A 14,883-nucleotide genomic window follows, 5' to 3' on the forward strand; every position below is an offset into this window, starting at 1 on the left:
TTCCACTGATTGAATTATATGAACCTATAGTCTCAGAAAGAACACACATCATCCCCATACGTCTGGCTATGAGGAGACACTTTCTAGAGGGAGATGAGGCTATCCATCATGGCGGGGACTGTGCTTCTGTCACACTGCTGCTGTAAACTCCTTCTGCCCTACAGTGAAATGATACATCTCTTCAGAAGCAATTCTCTGCTCAGGTTCTGGCCTTAAACTCCAACATTTATTAAAAGCTGTATTATGAGAAGTGCTTTGTCAGACGGAAAAACACTGTTGCATCTATTTGGTATATAATACGGTTATGGTTTGTGTTTTGTGAGGTACCAACAGAAGCCAAACAAAGGCATGCATGTGTACATTATAATCACAAAATTGTTCCCACTGAAGACTTGGAAATTACAATTTATTTCATGAAATTCTAAATCAACACAGAAACTGCATTAAGGTGCAGTTGTCAAGTATGAAAGTCCAACATTCAAATACAGTTGTCGGAAGTTTACATACACTTAGGTTTGGAGTCATTAAAACTTGTTTTTCAACCACTCCACAGATTTCTTGTTAACAAACTCAGTTAGGACATCTACTTTGTGCATGACACAAGTAATTTTTCCCAACAATTGTTTACAGACAGATTATTTCACTTATAATTCACTGTATCCCAATTCCAGTGGGTCAGACGTTTACATACACTAAATTGACTGTGCCTTTAAACAGCTTGGAAAATTGGCTTTAGAAGCTTATGATAGGTTATAGGAGTACGGACTCATTGTAATGGCTGGAATGGAATGTTTGGAACTGTGTCAAACATATGGAAACCACGTTTGACTCTGTTTCATTTATAAAACGTTCCAGCCATTACAATGAGCTCGTCCTCCTATAGCTCCTCCCACCAGCCTTTACGATCTATAACTGCTATTTGATGGTTTGTTTATGATCTGTTGCTACACACTTAAACTCTGTGTGTTAAGATAGATATGTTATAGGCAAAGCTTAATTGTTTTCTTCCCTGACCAATGTGCACTGAGAATGTAAAATAAGTACAAACAATACAGGAGCGGGCTGAAGATGTCCGATAGAACTTGTCCATCATAGCATTGGTTTTATAATGTGCTTAACGACCATATGTAAATAATATCTCTTATGCCCTCATATACAAATACAATTTGTGACACTAATCTCCCCCCAAAATAAGCCTGCCGTTTTGTCTCCAGTTACCAAATTCAGTGTGATGACCCATTGTGAATGGTTGACCTGGACATTTTTCCCTGACAGAAATCCCTGAAGTATAGTCTATTGTTATCATCCTGCAGTGTAGTAGAGTGCCACAAGAAAACACATCTGGGCCAGAAGATGATGGGACAAGATTGCAGAGATCAATAGATTTCATATGATATGGGTAATTGGTTGGAGTAGTGTGCAAAGTTTTATATTATCCAATTACCTCACAAATGTTGAGGAAGGCTCCCCTCCATGTACATGAACACACCTACATTGCGAGGACATGCAGAAATCATATTCTGCCTGAGAAGTGAGTTGTGTGGGTTAAGGCATGGGGGCTTGGAGTAGGGGGCTGCAGTGGTGGAGGACCCTGACTGAAAGTGTCTCTCTCTGGATCTCCCCCTGCTCTACAGATTGGTCTCCCTCTTCAGTGCCCGTGGTAGTCATACGGATGACAGCACCTCGCCTGTCAAGTCCCGGAAAATATCCTTCTTTTCCCCCCTTCTCCAGGTCGATGTGGTGGATGGATGGTGGCTTGGTGATCAGGTCATCTGGTTCCCTCTGGTACACGCCGTTGCCCTCCACCTCCCTGTACTTCCTCGATGCTGGATCCTTCTCGAAGACGTCCCGGAGCATCCTCTTCAGCTCGGGGTCCGGGCAGAACAGGTATTCGTAGAAGGCAGCCGCCATGATGCCACCCAGGATTGGACCAACCCAGTACACCCGCATGACAGGTAAAGTAAAACCCAGTTCAGACAGTTATGAACCCATTACCACAGCAGAGGCTACCCCATTCTGACAGAGCTGCCATGCATTATTAGACTTGTTGTCTTGTCATGTCTGTAAAGGTGCAACAGTCGTTGTTTATGGGCATCCTCAGTGGAGCCAGGTACCTTTTTTGGGTTCTGCCAAGTCAACCATGTTGTTATCAAAAGACAGCAAACACCCGTCAGATAATGACACCACTCTCAGTGAGAAGACCTATCCTAATTATATCCAAGACCCAGACCCTCCTCCCCTACACACACACACACCATGCAGTTCCACTGTGCCTTGCTGAGTCAGTAAAGACTATGAACAGCTCCGTGAGAATGATTGCCCTGGATACAGAATTAAAGAAGCACATGCTTTGTATAGTCCATAACACCTGTCTATGACTGGTCTGTGCTGTTCCTTTTATTCTGCATTAGCAAGCTACAAGGCATGCATCTACCTAGTAGCGGGGGTTATATATAAACTATTAATTAGGCATGCTTTAGGTGAGTATTTCCTTTCCATTTTAACCTTTGTAGAACTCCCGTCCACTGTTGTGGGTGAAGACGTCGTTGAACGGCACTAGATAGCATCCTTCAGCTGCTCTGGCATGTTGATATGCCATCATTGCACTGTGACCTTACTGGGTTTCAAAATGTCTATAGTCCTGTAGCTGTAGCCCCCTTTCCCCCCCAGTGCCCCCCCATACTACTCTGGAGAACAGAGACAACCTGAACACGTATCACAAAATCACATCTAAACACATATCTGACCCTATATTTTAAGCAAAGAGTTTACCTTTCAACTGTATAATGAATGATATACACTGAGTGTACAAAACATAAGGAACATCTTCCTAATATTGAGTTGCACCCCCTTTTGTCCTCAGAAGAGCCTCAATTCACTGGGGCATGGACTACAAGGTGTCAGAAGCGTTCCACAGGGACGCTGGCCCATGTTGACGCCAATGCTTCCCACACTTGTGTCAAGTTGGCTGGATGTCCTTTGGCTGGTGGACCATTCTTGATACACATGGGAAACTGTTGAGCATGTGAACCCCAGCAGCGTTGCAGTTCTTGACACACTCAAACCGGTGCGTCTGGCACCTACTACCGTACCCCCTTCAAAGGCACTTAAATATTTTGTCTTGCCCATTCCCCCTCTGAATGGCACACATACACAAAAATCCTTCTTTCACCCGTCTCCTCCCCTTCATCTACACTGATTTGAAGTGGATTCAACATGGGACATCAATAAGGGATCTCAGCTTTCATCTGGATTCACCTGGTCAGTCTGTCAACGAGTGTTTGGTACACTCAGTGTATGATCAACAATGCTTCACAACATGGCAGGTCAGCTTTAACCATTTGAGATATGGTTTCAACACATAAAACAGATGTGTCCCTTATATTGGCAAATTGCCACCAATGTCTTAGATATGGACTACATGGCTTAGACATTCCCCCTTCAGCGACAACTGTGTAGGAGTATAGCCCTTTGAGGGTGAGAAGGCGGAAGCAGTTTCTATCTTACCCAGTGGTTTTCAAAATTCATGGTGGCGACTGCAGGCCCAAAGGAGCGAGCGGGGTTCATACTGGCTCCTGTGTATGGGATCTAGAACACAAAGCATGGAATAGAGATGTTAACATGAGGGCACTGAGAGAGAGATGGAGCAAGACCTAGCCAGAGCTGACACAACACCTACAGTAGTGTATTGTTCCACTTGAATAAATGAAGTAGATAATGATACAATGAAAGTATATATCATCATGGGAAATGTATGCTGGCATTCCATAGATATACAGTACATGGCACTAGTTAGCATTGATTGGCATCTAGTGGCATGTAGGCAGCATATTGAAGTCAAGCTTTGCTATGACTAGAGGTAGGTAGCATGTCGTTTGCAGGATAATTCATTTACACAGTGGGGTTTAGGTAGGTCCCTGATGATTGGTTGGCATGGAGGAGGAACAGCAGTACTCAATGAGGATGCACACGTGAGATATGAACTAACTGAACTAATGTACTATATTGTACTATTCTACCATTATGATGATTTAAAGAACAAACTACATCACCAATCTACATCAATGCACTGTTTACATTTTCTTCCATAGGTGGTATTGAATTAAATATAATGTCTTACTCTTGAGGCCTTCAGGTTCGCTATAATCCCAGAGCTCTAACCACTACAACATGTGGCCAGTCCTCTAATTTACCTAACTCAAGTTAGAGATAGAATCCCACTCACCGCGAACAGATGGCCGATGGCTACAGCAACTCCAATGGCGAGGCCAGCCGAGCCGTTAAGGTCAGAGCGTTTGGGGTCGCAGGTGGCGAACACGGTGAAGACCAGCTCGAAGGTGATCAGGAGCTCCACCAACAGGGCTTGGCCCACGTTGAGCTTAGGGTTCACCTGGGAAACAAGAGTAAGAGTCAGCAACAGTCAGTATGTCCTCGTCTATGAATGAACAACACTTTAAGGCATCAATCCATACCAGACCTGGGTTCAAATAGTATTTAAAATATTTTCAAATACTTTAGCTGTGCTTGATTGAGCTTGCCTGATGGAATAGTCCCAAAATTGTCCATAGGTGTCAACTCTGACTGTTGCTAGCTAGATTCTCAGATTTTTAAGGCTAAACTATATGTCTTACCATAGTCACTCCTAGGCCCCCTCTGACAGACACTGGTGTCACCAGGTAGAGGAGCCCTGCCCCAGTGATCGTCCCCAGGCACTGGGCAGCCAGGTAGAAGACACCCTTGGCCAGGCTCAGCTTCCTGGTCACCACCATGGCCGCTGTGACCGCCGGGTTGATGTGACTGCCACTGATGTGTCCGAAGCATTGCACCATGGTGGCGATGGCCAGGCCAAAGCACAGCGAGATGAGGACCAGGTCTGCGGGGGGAGGGTTGTCCGACTCGGCTGCCCAGTTGATGGTGGAGCCCAGGCTGAGGAGGATGAAGATCAGGGAGGCTAGGTACTCGGCTGACCAGTTGATGGTGGAGCCCAGGCTGAGGAGGATGAAGATCAGGGAGGCTAGGTACTCGGCTGACCAGTTGATGGTGGAGCCCAGGCTGAGGAGGATGAAGATCAGGGAGGCTAGGTACTCGGCTGACCAGTTGATGGTGGAGCCCAGGCTGAGGAGGATGAAGATCAAGGAGGCTAGGTACTCGGCTGACACAGCTCTCCAGAAATCCTTGGTACAGATTCCTTTGAACGCCACCATGATGGGATGCTGGTTACACGCTGACAGGCAACTCCTGGTAAAATAATAATGAATTCGTAAATTAAATGATTATCCCAGTTAGTTATTCTCCATCTGTCTGTGTGCCTGGAAATTCACTGAACCCCCTCCAGGGAAGGGAACTTGCTGCTGGGCACAACATTTAAAACTCTAGGGAATTGAGTCAGTGACTTCCCATCACACACTATGCTAAGGACATACAGTAGAGGGATGCACTATGCCATTTTGCAATCAATGAGTTTTTAATAGGCTACTTACAAATGGTATATATAATTCAACAATGGAATACTTTCAGAGAGAGAGTGACTGACTGGAGAGAGAGTGACTGACTGACTGACTGACCGGAGAAAGAGTGACTGACTGACTGGAGAGAGAGTGACTGACTGGAGAGAGAGTGTCTGACTGACTGACTGGAGAGAGAGTGTCTGACTGACTGGAGAGAGAGTGTCTGACTGACTGACTGACTGGAGAGAGAGTGTCTGTCTGTCTGACTGATTGGAGAGAGAGTGTCTGACTGACTGACTGACTGGAGAGAGAGAGTGTCTGACTGACTGACTGGAGAGCGACTGACTGACTGAAGAGAGAGCGTCTGACTGACTGAAGAGAGAGCGTCTGACTGACTGGAGAGAGAGCGTCTGACTGACTGGAGAGAGAGTGTGTCTGACTGACTGACTGGAGAGCGACTGACTGACTGAAGAGAGAGCGTCTGACTGACTGAAGAGAGAGCGTCTGACTGACTGGAGAGAGAGCGTCTGACTGACTGGAGAGAGAGTGTGTCTGACTGACAGACTGGAGAGCGACTGACTGACTGAAGAGAGAGCGTCTGACTGACTGGAGAGAGAGCGTCTGACTGACTGGAGAGAGAGCGTCTGACTGACTGGAGAGAGAGCGTCTGACTGACTGGAGAGAGAGCGTCTAACTGACTGGAGAGCGTCTGTCTGACTGACTGGGGAGAGAGAGAGTGTCTGACTGACTGGGGAGAGAGAGATTGTCTGACTAACTGACTGGAGAGAGATTGTCTGACTAACTGACTGGAGAGAGATTGTCTGACTGACTGACTGGAAAGAGATTGTCTGACTGACTGACTGACTGGAGAGAGAGTGTCTGACTGACTGACTGACTGACTGGAGAGAGAGTGTCTTACTGACTGACTGGAGAGAGAGTGTCTTACTGACTGACTGGAGAGAGAGTGTCTTACTGACTGACTGGAGAGAGAGTGTCTTACTGACTGACTGGAGAGAGAGTGTCTTACTGACTGACTGGAGAGAGAGTGTCTTACTGACTGACTGGAGAGAGAGTGTCTGACTGACTAACTGGAAAGAGATTGTCTGACTGACTGACTGGAGAGAGAGTGTCTGACTGACTGACTGACTGGAGAGAGAGTGTCTGACTGACTGACTGACTGACTGGAGAGAGAGTGTCTGACTGACTGACTGACTGACTGGAGAGAGAGTGTCTTACTGACTGACTGGAGAGAGAGTGTCTTACTGACTGACTGGAGAGAGAGTGTCTTACTGACTGACTGGAGAGAGAGTGTCTTACTGACTGACTGGAGAGAGAGTGTCTTACTGACTGACTGGAGAGAGAGTGTCTGACTGACTAACTGGAGAGAGCGAGTGTCTGACTGACTGACTGGAGAGAGCGAGTGTCTGACTGACTGACTGGAGAGAGAGAGAGTGTCTGACTGACTGACTGGAGAGAGAGTGTGTCTGACTGACTGACTGGAGAGCGTCTGACTGACTGGAGAGAGAGCGTCTGACTGACTGGAGAGAGAGCGTCTGACTGACTGGAGAGAGAGCGTCTGACTGACTGGAGAGAGAGAGCGTCTGACTGACTGGAGAGCGTCTGTCTGACTGACTGGGGAGAGAGAGAGTGTCTGACTGACTGGGGAGAGAGAGAGTGTCTGACTGACTGGAGAGAGATTGTCTGACTAACTGACTGGAGAGAGATTGTCTGACTAACTGACTGGAGAGAGATTGTCTGACTGACTGACAAGAGATTGTCTGACTGACTGACTGGAGAGAGAGTGTCTGACTGACTGACTGACTGACTGACTGGAGAGAGAGTGTCTTACTGACTGACTGGAGAGAGAGTGTCTTACTGACTGACTGGAGAGAGAGAGTGTCTGACTGACTGACTGGAGAGAGAGAGTGTCTGACTGACTGACTGGAGAGAGAGTGTGTCTGACTGACTGACTGGAGAGAGCGAGTGTCTGACTGACTGACTGGAGAGAGCGAGTGTCTGACTGACTGACTGGAGAGAGCGAGTGTCTGACTGACTGACTGGAGAGAGCGAGTGTCTGACTGACTGACTGGAGAGAGCGAGTCTGACTTACTGACTGGAGAGAGCGAGTGTCTGACTGACTGACTGGAGAGAGCGAGTGTCTGACTGACTGACTGGAGAGAGAGTGTGTCTGACTGACTGACTGGAGAGCGACTGACTGACTGAAGAGAGAGCGTCTGACTGACGGGAGAGAGAGCGTCTGACTGACGGGAGAGAGAGCGTCTGACTGACTGGAGACAGAGCGTCTGACTGACTGGAGAGAGAGCGTCTGACTGACTGGAGAGAGAGCGTCTGACTGACTGGAGAGAGAGCGTCTGACTGACTGGAGAGAGAGCGTCTGACTGACTGGAGAGAGAGCGTCTGACTGACTGGAGAGAGAGCATCTGACTGACTGGAGAGAGAGCGTCTGACTGACTGGGGAGAGAGTGTCTGACTGACTGACTGACTGCAGAGAGAGTGTCTGACTGACTGACTGGAGAGAGAGAGTCTGACTGACTGACTGACTGGGGAGAGAGTGTCTGACTGACTGCAGAGAGTGTGTCTGACTGACTGACTGGAGAGAGAGAGTGTCTGACTGACTGACTGGAGAGAGAGAGTGTCTGACTGACTGACTGGAGAGAGAGAGTGTCTGACTGACTGACTGGAGAGAGAGTGTGTCTGATTGACTGACTGTTGAAAGATGCAATATGTCACATCCTTGACACCTAGACAATCTAAACCCAGTGACCCAATGCCTAATCAGAACTCATTACTTATTTAGTTATCATTTTTCACATTATTAAACATTTGAACAAGTTGCATACAGTACTTCATAAATAACAAATGTATTTATGGATAAATGTTTTTATGGTTCAGAAATATGAATGGTCTGAAGATCTATCAACTCGTTAAAAAGCATCTTGTATTCAGTATTTCATTTCTTTGAGTGTTATTTAAACAACATGCATTAACAAGGCAGGTTTGCATTGTATCCTATGGAGGTATTATTTCTCTAATAATTTTCCTAATTCCATTTAGAACTTACCATAAACAAATACAAGATCTCCCACTCTCCTCTATTGATTGTGCTTTCTCTTCTCTCATTCTGCAACAATCTGATTGAATGAGAGAAATGTCTCTGTACTGCACATAATAAAGAACAATCAAATGTATTAAGTCCTAAAATGTCTACTTACAGACGTGCAGCAGTTGGCTGGTAATGACAGAGTGCTAGAGTGGAGGAGAAAGTAGTTGTGGGTCTGTCAGATAAAAATCATCCACGCATTGTGCTGGGATCACTTCAAGGAGCTTTATTGCATTAGTAACGGGGCACCACCCACAGGAGAGGATGGACCCCTTTCCAGGACACGACACACTGTCGTCACGTACATATGCGCGCACAACTCTTGGCTGCAGTAAGAAAGCCATCGCCATCTGCGTCCATTCAACATAGCCTAGATGTATGTTTTTATTACCTCTAAACAAATAAACTTTTTCTCATCAATGATGTTGATGTTTTGATTTTTGCTTGAACGGTCGCTAAGATTATATTTGGTTGTGATCTTTGCAAACAAACTATTTTGGATGCAGCAGTTGTTAGCTAGAATGCTTGTTAGCTAGAATGCTCAATGACATAGGATGTAGCAAAAGCTAGCCAAAGAGCCACTTTACTGGTTGAAGTTTAAATGTTTTTGTAGTATAATGCAGTTGATTTGCGATGATGACACACATTATATTAAAACTTCTTAGGGATCAAATCCCTTTAGCGGGATCGATTTGACAACATCCGGTGAAATGGCAGAGCGCCAAATTCAAATTAAATTACTATAAATATTAAACTTTCATGAAATCACACATGCAATACACCAAATTAAAGCTACACTTGTTGTTAATCCAGCCAACGTGTCAGACTTCAAAAAGGCTTTACGGCGAAAGCAAACCATGCTATTATCTGAGGACAGCACCACATCAAACAAAGACAGACAATCATAATTCAACCCGCCAGGCGCGACACGCAACTCAGAAATAAAGATATAATTACTGTCTTACCTTTGACGAGCTTCTGCTGTTGGCACTCCAGTATGTCCCATGAACATCACAAATGGTCCTTTTGTTTGATAAATTCTGTCGTTATATATCCAAAATGTCAATTTATTTGGCGCGTTAGATACAGAAAAACACAGGTTCCAACTCGCGCAACATGACTACAAAATATCTCATAAATTACCTGTAATCTTTGTCCAAACATTTCAAACAACTTTCCTAATACAACTTTAGGTATTTTTTTACGTAAATAATCGATCAAATCTAAGACAGGATAAACTGCGTTCAATACCGGACGAAAACAAAGTGGAGCGAGCTTTCAGGTCACACGCCTCTAACAAACAGTACACTTCACTCGACCCTCGTTCTGAACAGGGCTACTTCTTCATTTTTCAAAGGAAAAACATCAACCAATTTCTAAAGACTGTTGACATCCAGTGGAAGCGATAGGAACTGCAAGCAAGTGCCTTAGAAATCCAGATCCCCATAGAACGCCGCAGCCCGTCTGGTGTTCAACTTTCCCAAGTTCTCTCACGTCACCCCGCTCCTCCGCTCTCTCCACTGGCTTCCAGTTGAAGCTCGCATCCGCTACAAGACCATGGTGCTTGCCTACGGAGCTGTGAGGGGAACGGCACCTCCGTACCTTCAGGCTCTGATCAGGCCCTACACCCAAACAAGGGCACTGCGTTCATCCACCTCTGGCCTGCTCGCCTCCCTACCTCTGAGGAAGTACAGTTCCCGCTCAGCCCAGTCAAAACTGTTCGCTGCTCTGGCACCCCAATGGTGGAACAAACTCCCTCACGACGCCAGGTCAGCGGAGTCAATCACCACCTTCCGGAGACACCTGAAACCCCACCTCTTTAAGGAATACCTAGGATAGGATAAAGTAATCCTTCTAACCCCCCCCCCCCCTTAAAAGAGTTAGATGCACTATTGTAAAGTGGTTGTTCCACTGGATATCATAAGGTGAATGCACCAATTTGTAAGTCGCTCTGGATAAGAGCGTCTGCTAAATGACTTAAATGTAAATGTAAATGTAAATAGAAACCTATTGAAAAGAGTGACCTCAAATATTTGTTTTCCTGGATGGTTTGTCCTCGGGGTTTCGCCTGCCAAATAAGTTCTGTTATACTCACAGACATCATTCAAACAGTTTTAGAAACTTCAGAGTGTTTTCTATCCAAATCTACTAATAATATGCATATACTATCTTCTGGGCCTTAGTAGCAGGCAGTTTACTTTGGGCACGCTTTTCATCCGGACGTGAAAATACCACCCCCTAGCCTTAAGAAGTTTTAAGCAGGACAAAAATGAAAATACACAAAAAAAAAACAAGAAGCAGAAATTATACTGACATTTGAAATACAGTTAAAGGTGGAGCTGATGAGCTCTGCTAGGGCTAGGCGTCCCGCCAGCGGGACACCTGTCGACAACTTACAGTGAAATTGGAGGGCGCGCAATTCAAATAAATAATCATAAAGATTATGGATATTAAACATCTAGGTACATACCAGTGTCTTATATTGGTTAGAAGCTTAAATTATTGTTAATGTAACTGCATTGGCCGATTTACAATAAGCTTTACAGCGAAAGCATGCCATGCGATTGTTTGAGGACGACGCCCCACATCAAAATATTTTTCAACCAACACATGCTTCATAAAATCAAAAATGGCGATTAAATATGAATTTACTTTTTGAAAAACTTCCTCTGATTTGCAATCCAAAGGGTCCCAGCTACAACATGCATGGTCGTTTTGTTAGATAAAATCCTTCTTTATATCCCAACAAGTCTGTATAGTTGGCGCCATCAATTTGAGTAATCCACTCGTTCAACATGAGGAGAAAGGAATCCAAAAAGCTACCACTAAACTTTGTTAAAACAAGTCATAATACATTTCTATTTAATCCTCAGGTACCCTAAAATGTAATTAAACTATAATATTTCATATGGAAAGAAGTATGTTCAATAAGGAAAGTAAAATTAGCAGGCGCATGTCCTCTTCATTGCGCACGCGCACAGAATGATTTCCAACTCTGACTCCCTGTACCAAAACTCTAAATTCTTCCTTGTTTGGGAAGAAACAAGCCTGAAACCTTGAACAAAGGCAGTTGATATCTAGTGGAAGCCATAGGAATTGCAATCTGGGAGCTGGAATTGCATATGCCCCATAGCTTTCCAATGTAAGAGCATGGACTCTCAAAAATAAATTTCCGGTTGGTTTTTCATTGGATTTTCTCCTACCATATCAATTGTGTTATATTCTCCTACATTATTTCTACAAACTTCAGTGTTTTCTATCCAATGGTACCAATTATATGCATATCCTGGCTTCTGGGCCTGAGTAACAGGCAGTTTACTTTGGGCACGTCAGTCAGACAGGAAGTGGAGAAAAATAGACCCTAGCCTGAAGAAATCCTATTATAATCCAAAATTTGTGTGAAATGCACTCTTAAAACTTCTTGTGGATAGGGGGCAGCATTTTCACGTTTGAATGAAAAGTGTGCCCCGAGTAAACTCCCTCATACTCAGTCCCGGATGCTAATATATGCATATTATTAATAGTATTGGATAGAAAACACTCTGAAGTTTCTAAAACTGTTTGAATCATGTCTGTGACTATAACAGAACTTATTTGGCAGGCAAAACCCCGAGGACAAACCATTCACATTTTTTTTTGAGGTCACTCTCTTTTCAATGGATTTCATTGGGAATCCAGATTTCTAAGGGATCTTCCTGCAGTTCCTATCGCTTCCACTGGATGTCAACAGTCTTTAGAAATTGGTTGAGGTTTTTCCTTTGAGCAATGAAGAAGTAGCCATGTTCAGAATGAGGCTCCAGTGAAGTGTACTGTTTGTTAGAGGCGCGTGACCAGAAAGCATGCTACACATTGTTTTCCTCCGGTATTGAACACAGATCATCCCGTCTTCAATTTTATCGATTATTTACGTTAAAACATACCTAAAGTTGTAATACAAAAGTAGTTTGAAAAGTTTGGACAAAGATTACAGGTAACTTTTGAGATATTTTGTAGTCAAGTTGTGCACGTTGGAACCGGTGTTTTTCTGGATCTAACACGCCAAATAAATGGACATTTTGGATATATATCAACAGAATTAATTGAACAAAAGGACCATTTGTGATGTTTATGGGACATATTGGAGTGCCAACAGAAGAAGCTTGTCAAATGTAAGGCATGAATTATATCTTTATTTCTGCGTTTTGTGTCGCGCCGGGGGGGTTGAAATATGATGGTCTGTGTTTGTTTGCTTGGTTGCTATCTTCAGATAATAGCATTGTTTGCTTTTGCCGTAAAGCATTTTTGAAATCTGACACGTTGGCTGGATTCACAACAAGTGTAGCTTTAATTTGGTTTATTGAATGTGTGATTTCATGAAAGTTACATTTTTATAGTAATTTATTTGAATTTGGCGCTCTGCATTTTCACTGGATGTTGGCCAGGTGGGACGCTACCGTCCCACATATCCCAGAGAGGTTTTAAGCAACATATAAATATTGAAGTTTTTTGCTGGAGTTCTATAAGAACTCCTCTGTGGTCCTCCACCAACTTACGCGCATTGCCATCGTGTGGCAATGTTTTCAAACACAGAAAGGGGTCTATACTTCAGCGTGAGGGCAGAGCAGTTCCCGCCCACGAGATCTTGTGCATACAAATTGCACACAGGGAGACACGTGACCAAGCACAATTTTGTTTTGGTAATCATAGCCTACTCAGAACTGCTGTTCTTATCAGAATTGTAAACATGCTGAACTAAACAAATTATTTTCCCAATTGTGATAAAATTGTAGTATCCCTTGTTATCACTGACAAACTGAAATGGTCAACCAACACAGACAGTGTGGTGAAGAAGGCGTAACAGCGCCTTTCAACCTCAGGAGGCTGAAGAAATTTGGCTTGGCACCTAAAACCATGTATCACCGCCTGGTATGGCAACTGCACCGCCACCAACCGCAGGGCTCTCCAGAGGGTAGTGCGTTCTGCCCAAAGCATCACTGGGGGCAAACTACCTGCCCCCCAGGACACCTACAGCACCCGATGTCACAGGAAGGCCAAAAAGATCATCAAAAGCAACAACCACCCGAGCCACTGCCTGTTCACCCCGCTATTATCCAGAAGGCGAGGTCAGTACAGGTGCATCAAAGCTGGGACCGAGAGACTGAAAAACAGCTTCTATCTCAAGGCCATCACATTAGAGACTGCTGCCCTATATACATAGACTTAGAATCACTTCACTTTAAATAATGGAACACTAGTCACTTTACTCATCTCATATGCATATTCTGTATTCTATTCTACTGTATCTAAGTCTATGCCGCTCTGACATTGATCGCCAATATTTATATATTCTTAATTCCTTTATTTTAGATTTGTGTGTATTGTTGTGAAGTTGTTAGATATGTCTGCACTGTTAGAGCTACAAACACAAGCATTTTGCTACACCCGCAATAACATCTGCTAAACACGTGTATGTGACAAATAAAATTTGATTTGATTTAAAAAGCTCCAACATTAGGACGTGCCATGTCAAATACATCATGAGAGTAGACACACACAGATTCAAATAAGCCTATGTGCTGCGCCTAGTTGTTTGATTGTATGCGGAGTAATAGATTACAAAAAAACGGTAACTGTATTCCGTTACCAGCAAAAAATATTGTAATCAGTATTGTAAACATTGTAACTTTTGAAAAACTAGATGATTACTTCAATAATTACTTTTAAATTCAGAAGGGATGTTTGCAAAAATAAATATGTGTCACGCCCTGGCCTTAGTATTCTTTGTTTCCTTTATTATTTTAGTTAGGTCAGGGTGTGACATGGGGAATGTATGTGTTTTTGTATTGTCTAGGGTGGTTGTATGGTTTAGGGGGTTAAGTAGAGTAGATGGGTTTGTGTTTAGTGTAGGTGTCTAGCTGTGTCTATGGTTGCCTGAATGGTTCTCAATCAGAGACAGATGTCATTAATTGTCTCTGATTGGGAGCCATATTTAAGACAGCCATAGGCACTAGGTTATTGTGGGTAATTGTCTATGTTGTACGTTTGTAGCTTGTGTGTGCACTTACGTCTATAGCTTCACGATCGTTTGTTGTTTCAGTTTGTTAAAGTGTTCGTTGCGTGTTTTTCCTTTCTCTAAAATAAAAGAGAATGTATTTTGCACACGCTGCGCCTTGTTCCACTCTCTCTCAGCAAGACGATCGTGACAATATGACACTTCTCTGTTTTCTCAATGACATTCACATCAGTATTAAAAAAAGCCGCAAGTTTAAGTTTGTTCCACCTGAGTGAGTTTGAGAAGTCAGAGACCACTGATGACACACCAAATGTGTTTGATGG

At 43.9% G+C, this 14,883-nt stretch overlaps 1 pseudogene; it reads right to left on the reverse strand.

The window, feature by feature from the left end:
* Window positions 1-1,565: 1,565 nt before the first annotated feature.
* Window positions 1,566-5,232, reverse strand: LOC139560131 (aquaporin-4-like; annotated as a pseudogene).
* Window positions 5,233-14,883: the final 9,651 nt, after the last annotated feature.

Source organism: Salvelinus alpinus, chromosome 30 (assembly GCF_045679555.1).
Source record: "Salvelinus alpinus chromosome 30, SLU_Salpinus.1, whole genome shotgun sequence".
NCBI lineage: Eukaryota > Metazoa > Chordata > Actinopteri > Salmoniformes > Salmonidae > Salvelinus > Salvelinus alpinus.